At 35.9% G+C, this 8,093-nt stretch overlaps 1 long non-coding RNA gene across 3 annotated transcripts; it reads left to right on the forward strand.

Moving 5' to 3' along the window:
* Positions 1-4: 4 nt before the first annotated feature.
* LOC117597536 (uncharacterized) lies at positions 5-7,595 on the forward strand. Of its 3 annotated transcripts, none has more exons than XR_008301913.1 (6): positions 5-216; positions 1,728-3,754; positions 4,109-4,163; positions 4,262-4,299; positions 4,384-4,540; positions 4,722-7,595. It is a non-coding gene; the product is annotated as an uncharacterized LOC117597536 (long non-coding RNA). The 3 variants fall into 3 exon arrangements; XR_008301914.1 differs by having other exon boundaries at positions 1,728-1,846; positions 3,710-3,754; positions 4,384-7,595; XR_008301912.1 differs by having other exon boundaries at positions 4,384-7,595.
* The last annotated feature ends 498 nt before the right edge of the window (positions 7,596-8,093 follow it).

An 8,093-nucleotide genomic window follows, 5' to 3' on the forward strand; every position in this document is an offset into this window, starting at 1 on the left:
CCAACTCAGAAAAACAACTCTGAGTGCTACACTAAAAGTAAACTGACTGCGGTCGTGCTGATTGTTTGATTAAAAAACACTACAAAACAAAACGATAACAATTATGCTCGACATACCTAACGGAGAAATGATGGAGGGGAAAAAGTGCTGGTAGAAGATCGGGTCGTGAGGAGACGATTGTTGACAAAAGCTAACCGGAACTAAACATTACACTAGGTACTTTTATTTTGTTGTGAGTTTGAAAATGGCTGCCAGGCAATCGAAAGATATAAATAAGTATATAAGGAGTAAAAAGTATGTTTTTGTCACTACTGGAAATGTAATTGAGTAAAAGTACTAAGTATTAGTTTCAGTAATACTCCAGATAAGTACAGTACTATTGAAACTTAATACTTCCAAAATGACACTAAGATGCAACAATAAATATTTTTCAATTCTTTCGAGTAAAATAATATGGGGGGGGAAATATGTATAAATGAGTAAAAAAAGTACTAGTTTAAGCCATGGTCTCAGCACAAGTATGCCTGAAAAAACCTAGTGTGGAAACCTGCCTTTAGGTCTGGAGTATATGTATGTATTTGGATGGGCATCTGAGGCAGTCATTTTATGGACGAGAAGGTCCTGCAGAACGGGGCGGGGCTATATGTGTCGCTCCGCCCATAACTGGTCTCATTGGTTAGTGGCAATGTAATGACGTCGACGCCTTAGCATGTTCTCATTTCCGACTTAGATCTTTTTCAAGTTTTAACAAAGTATTGGTGCAGATCGTAGTGGTTATAACTGCAGTGTTGTCTAATTTGTTTCCCTCGTGTATGATGTCCTAATCACAATGTTACGTTCTTTATGTAATCAGTGAACGACTATCAAAGGAGATGTGAAGTAGTTTAAAAATAAGATCACCCTCGTGTAACTTTACTCGCCAGAATAATAAAATATTAGATGGTAAAACTGATTTCCTGTACTTGTTTCTGTTTAGAGATACTTGGCATTGTCTCTGATTATACTCACTGTTTCTCTTTGATTTCCGTTTATTATTCGTTTGTCTTGTAGTGTTTATTAGTCTTTTTAATTATCTCTCCATCTCTGTCCTTCTCTTTTTGTTCTGTTCACTTCATAACAGAAAAAGGCTCTTAGGAGCCATTTCCACGTGTTCCCTTTCCCCTCTTATTTAAAAATGTACTATACGTTGTTAAGCAAGGGGGAGTATGAGCAGTAGTTAAAAGACTGTTCTAGTTAGTGCCCATTCTGCCAGTACACCAGCATGTCACAGCTGGTGTATTACCACATCAAAAATCACCTGCAGCTGCAGTGACACATCATGGTGACTTTTAACAGTCTATTGTTCTTGTCACTTTAGTTAGTTTTTTAAATATAATGTTCTAGTTAAGAACCAGCACGTAATGCACTGTGCTGCTGATTTAATTGTTTATGACTTTGTAAAAAAAAATGTTAGTCTTAGATATAATCCAAATTATTGAAGATTTGTTGGTCCTTTCAGATTTCACCATCGTAAAATGCTAAGTCCCACTTTCACTGCTGCTATTGTTCAGCAACTGTGTTAAGTTGGTCATTTTATTCAAATACCAAAAGAAGTCCAACAACAAATACAGCTCTGAATGTGAAATAAATCCATACTGTGTCACGTTGGCATTGTTCTTATGCTTATTAAAGGGTATGCTACATGCTTAAAATTAAGTGATTTCTCTGCAACTTTTACTTATGTGCAGCTATGCAGTCACAGCGTGACCCTGAATATTGTCCACCTGCTGTGATAATGAGACTAAACTGCATAAAAGCAACCAGAACTTTCTGGGGAGGCATACCAAATGAGGGTCAACAGCAGTTGGTAAGTGAATTTAAAGGGATTTCAGTTTGCAAAATACTATGTTCATCAGCCTGGGTTCGAGTCTCAAGTCCAGCAGGGATTGTAGGTGGGGGGAGTGAATGACCAGCGCTCTCTTCCAACCTCAATACCACAACTGAGGTGAGACCCTTGAGCAAGGTACCAAACCCCCAACTGCTCCCCGGCCGCCGCAGCAAAAAAGGCTGCCCACTGCTCCGAGTGTGTGTTCACGGTGTGTGTACGTTCACTACTGTGTGTGTGCACTTGGATGGGTTAAATGCAGAGCACAAATTTCGAGTATGGGTCGCCAAACTTGGCCACACGTCACTTCACTTCACTTCACTTTATGTGTCTTTGCCTGAGTGTTAGCCGAACAATGCTCTGGATGTTAGAAAGTGCCCAGACGAGACATTGGCAGCTGTGTATAACACTACACTGACACAGTCAGACCTGTGCTGTCTGGGATGGGAAGACAAAGAATTGTAACTGCCAAAATTCTGAATATAGAAATTAATGTAGCATATTGTTTATAGTGACAGTCAATGTTTTGTTTAAACACAGGTTCTCAGCTGTTGCCTTAAAGTTGTGGAGACCATTTCACAGGTGAAATATTCTGCATTTTGTGCTCAAATTACTTAAGCTGCTTCTTAGCTGAAAATTTCTTACTTAAGTGTTCACAGTGTTCAGTGTTAATTCTCTCAGAGTAAGCTGTTGTTGTATTTACTATTTAAAACTCTCAATTTTGCCCAAGGTGAGATAAGTATGCTCAATTTTCCATACAGAATGTGAATGTTTTTTTGGCCAGTTCATACCATATCGCAACACGGCCACAGAGGACACTTCAAGAGACTCTGTCACACTCGCCTGTATGTATTATAGTCAGTTTCTTTTAACATACGAGACCCAGTCACACAGTTTCCAAACTTTGGTGAGGACCAGTATTATTTGGTTTCAAGCTGGACACAAACATTTACTGGTTTATCTTCTCAAACCAGTAAATACCATACCATGACACTGGATGGTTTGTGTAAGTCATTCTGAAACTTTTGTGTTTACCTGGGATAACTTTTGTCTGCATAATTTTTAAGCACATTGTTCTCTGAGCTATAAACTGTAGTTGTCATCTTTCGTTGTATGTATTATAACATACTCAACAGATTATGAAGCCAAGGGAACATGAATTTTTTCCTTGATCCTCTGTATGGAATTACATTTAGTCAAGAAGAATACGTGCACATCTACAGGTTTTATAGTGCACTGTTGGAAGTTCAGAGATTGTGGTCGTTCCTAACCACGTTTTGACAAGACTGTGGTTGTTCTTAACCACATGTAGGTTTAACCATATGTGACTGTCCATCTGACGTTGATTTTTAGTGTCTTATTTAAAGGGTTTTGGAGTCAAACTAATTTTAAGGTTTTTTGGATGACAAAAGTTTTTTGTCAATTGTCAATGAAAACAATTGTGTAATACTCATGGGTTCTGTTTCAGCCCCCCATTTCACTTCTCATGTGTCTTCTTTGGTGCAGTACAGTAACAGTTTTTAAGTAATGGTCTCTGCTTTGGCTTTGTCTTCACAGAAACATTGTACAAATCCTGTCTCCTGGGCCTTTGCATGAATACTGTGTCAACAATATTATGGTACCATTGTTCATTTGAATAAATAACTGTAAAAGCATTGGTAATTGTTTGACATTTACAAGGTAGTTTGTGAATGGAAACTTCAACAGGGCCTTCCTCGACAACATCTCAGCAACAGCTGTGGTGTCTTTGTCCTTATGCTAAGTTTATAGAGCTGGTGTGTTGCATACTACTTGATTTTTAACTAATAAATGTATCTGTGCAAATGTGTTTGTTTACTATTTCAGTATTCACTGTGCCTTGTGACATCAGGGGCCTTTGATTTTACAGAGGTAAGTGAAATCTGCAATGGCAAAAACATATTTTAAAAAGTAACCAACTCATTGAGTATTTCTTTTTGTCTCAGACTGACATGCCCTGCATAAGGAAGTGGCGGTGTCTCCTCCTGTTGTAGAATTTCCCCTTGTGTTTTTGTTTTTTGTTTTTTCTTTTTTTAAATCCTTGTCAGTTCAAAAAAGGTCTACATTCAGACACTTTTTTCTGAACTACCAAGATTCCATTATATATAGCATTAAAGGTTTAATGACCACAGACTTAGCATTTCTTTACTTGAGTTTGAGAGAACCTTTTAATTACATTAATTACAAGAATTATCTTCAAAATACCTGTAATACTTTCCATTACAGGTCTGATGAAGAAACACGGGTGAGAACGAGACAGATGAAGTGTACTGAAGTGAATGTATGAAACATTTACGAAAAACATTTATATGAAAGACTTTTTTTTTACTTCTCTTACCATGTGTATTGACTGACTAATATTCTTTGCTGTTCTTTTAGGCACAAAAGCCACACATGACTCACTTGCACCTTTGGATGTAAGGTGTCTACATTTTTTTAAGTACTGGAAAATATTCTGGCGGTTTCCATTCAAGCTGCTGAAGGATTAATCATTTTCTAAGTACTTTCCAGTTACCCTTGGAGGTCTTGCAGATGATACTCCTTGAAGTAGTCCTACAGGATGGAGACGCAGCCTACATGACTCTGTCTCTCACATTTAGATGGTTTAGGGCACTCGTGCACACAACCCAGTTCAGACAGAAGGCACAGGATAAGATAGTAAGTGTCTTAATGTTTGAATGTGTGAAATGAAGTATGTACATGGTCTCCTGGGTAGAAAGGTTAGCTGTTTTGTGTAATCTTCCTTCTTGCAGCTTGCAAAGTAATATCATGGCTAACATATTACCTTTTGAGTTAACAATTCTGTTGTTGTTTTGTGTGTGTGTATGTTTGGCTACAGGTGTTGTGAACTGGGAAAAGTGGAATGAAATATCCAAGGCTCCTTTGCAGGTTCCTTGTGATATCAAAGAGTGCAACACATGAAAAATATTATTCAAGTCCTGTTTTGGGTATTATAGTAATGGGAGGTGCGGTTGCCTGAGAGGATTTTATGATAGTACAGGGGACCCGGAGTGTTGTTTTATGTGCCAATGCTAGAGTGTCAGTGGAAGGTAGGACAAGGGGGGTGTCAGGGGTAGTTTTGATACTTTTTTTTTCCTTCTACAAATGTCACCACTTTCCACCTTAGTTCAAATGTTTAGTGGTTTGAATTTCGAATACAATATATCAGTATGCTATCTCATTTACTTGTATGACATGGGAGATATTTGGATGATAAAGTTTGATTTGATATTGGCTGCTGGTTTTAAAGTGAAATGGAGTAATTTACATTTTTTTAAATATAATTTACAGTAGTAGAAGGTGCTGTTATGTAAATAGTAACAATGCAATAATTATGTTGGAATGTCTTGGAATGTTGTTGGTATAAAAATTCTACTGATATTGTTACCAAATGATACAGATACACTGTTACCATTTCCCCTTTCATTATCAAGTTAATTCATAACGTCTCTTAAGACTTGACACTCTTGCTAAAAATAATCAACTTTTATTTAAATTAGGGCTGGGCCTAATTTAAGTCCTTTAAGTCCTAAGTCCATTGCTCACTGGCTCTGAATACACAAACAATGGGTCACAAGAGGGGTGGGATGTTGATCAGTATTGGCTTCTCAACCAATGAGCGCATTTGGGGTGGGCCTAAGACTGCTGAAGCGTGCACATGAACCAGGAAAACCAGAACAGAAAAATGGAGAAAGGTACCGAACTTTTACATGGACATTTTCAGTTTTCTAATATTGTACAGAAGAAGAGAGTTTCTTTATCATCTGAAATTGACCTTGTGTTGTCTTAGCAACTGGCTTGGTGCAGAGGAGTAAGTAAATGTAAAGTCCGAGGAATGGATAAATTTTGTCAATGTGTAACTAGAACTACTCAACCTGCATCACTGCAATTGTTTTTTTTTTGTTTTGTTTTGTTTTTTTTGACTGAGATTCTCCAAAGGAAATCCAGTACAAACATGGACTTCACAGACTAAAAAGTCTTCTGCACAGTAAAACTTTTGTTTGTGCTTGGCAACTTTACCTCATTCAGGGACACTTGCTACTGAGCATAGACTGTTTATGCTGCTCCCTGATAAAAGAAAAATGTTTCTGCTGGTACATGTTCAGAACATGTTCACTTATAAATGTTAACTTGCTGTTGCTCTGAAGGTGTTATAATGTTATGATCATGGCTCTGGGCTCTGAGCATAATTTGTTTTTCTATAACAAACTAGACTAAACGTTAATGCCCTGGCAGTGGCAGATAGCTTTGGTTTTATATTTAACTTGATTACATTAATGTTTAAGTTGAGATTTACAAGAAATATTTTAAATACAATTTTTTAACTGCTACTATGTAAAGGGAATACTGCTGTAAAAAGCACCTTATCTGTTTAAAGTGTTTGCAAACCAAATGTTATTGCACTTTTGTTCATATAGCAGTACTTTTAAAATAAAAGTGCACAATACACTACTTTTGAATTCATTATTTAATTTTACGCTTATCAGTGTGATTAATCGTGATTAATCGCAGAAAAATTGTGCGATTAATTGCGATTAAATTTTTTAATCGTTTCCCAGAACTAATTTAAATATAAAAAATCTGTTTGTGTGTTATTCTAAAGCAAATACTATAAGAATTTGTACATCAACAATATATGTTGACATTGTTGTTGATTTATAGTTCTTAATGCCCATGTGACATATGATATGAAATACAAAGCTAAGTCAAAATCAGCCAAGTAAAGCAGTAAATGGATTCTTGCTTCTTGAAACATTTTTTCAGAAATAATAAATGAATTGACAATGTATTAATGTCTGTGTTGTAGCATATTAAAAAACAATAATATCAAACACAACTTAATATACATATGAGTCGTAAGCATTACCAACTGCATTTTCTGTGATAGTACCGAGGCGTTGACATTATTACTTTGCCACTAACCATTGAGACCTGTTACGGGCGGACCGACACATGTAGCCCTGCAAAAGTGCAGCCCCACCCCATTCTGCAGGCTGATAGGTGGGAATTGGGGTGGGCTGAAGGAGTAAAAAAAAAAATCATTAAAAACACCTATTTAACTAGTAGATACCTAATTTTCACAAATCTTACCTAATGCACCTTTAAGTATTTTCCACCCCTGAGCACAACACCAGACTAGCCTGAGTCTGCATTAGTTTTCAAAATTTTGTCAGCTATCTTCATCATAGGCAGGCTCTTCACAACCTGTACAGGACCAATATTTTCTATACGTGCCTAAAAGATCACAAAAAATATAAAGTGTGTGAAACACTACAGTCCATTACATGTATAGCATCAAGTTCAAAAGCACTAGAACCACATTTAAGTCTTTTCTACAATATTTATTTTTCAGCTTCTTGTATATTTCACAGTATCTGTGGCACCTGCAATGACAAACATAATAATCAATGATATCACATTACTTTACAATAAATTAGATTACATACAGACAAATCAATGTCTCAGCCAAATAAAGGTGTAGTAACTTCTAGACAGATCAATATGTAGTAAAACAATCAATCTTTATTGCAGCAATGACTGTAATAACAGAATGAAGACCTCAACATTTTATTAACACTGCTCTGAATTAAATGCAGCTCCTTGTCAGTTAAATCTGTCTGTCACACTAGGACAGACAACTACTGGACAAATCCTCACTTTGTTCAGAATGCTACAACCTTTATTCCTTTCAGATAGCTGCTCACTAATTAAAAGCAAATATAGGCATTTATGCATTTTTACATTTATTCCAAAATAATAACTAAAGTAACAATTATTGCAGTAACAATTTGAACAATATGTTGGAAACACTTTACAATAAAGTTTCATTAGTTAACATTAGTTAACTACTTTAGTTAACATGAACTAAGAATGAACAACACTTCTACAGCATTTATTAATCTTATTTAATATTATTTTCAACATTTACTAATGCATTATTAAAATCAAACGTGTTGGTTAACATTAGTTAATGCACTGTGAACTAACATGAACTAACATAAAAACTGTATTTTTATTAACTAACGTTAACAAAGATTCATAAATACTGTAATAAATGTTCATTGTTTGTTCATGTTAGTTAACACATTAACTAATGTTAACAAATGACACCTTAGTGTAAAGTGTTAGTAACTGATGTTCAGCTGTTCTTTTTAATAGTCAACTTATTTTCGGGTCATCGTCATAAAAGCTCTGTAAACACAAACACAGA

Source organism: Pangasianodon hypophthalmus, chromosome 6, assembly GCF_027358585.1.
Source record: "Pangasianodon hypophthalmus isolate fPanHyp1 chromosome 6, fPanHyp1.pri, whole genome shotgun sequence".
In the NCBI taxonomy this organism is placed as follows: Eukaryota; Metazoa; Chordata; class Actinopteri; order Siluriformes; family Pangasiidae; genus Pangasianodon; species Pangasianodon hypophthalmus.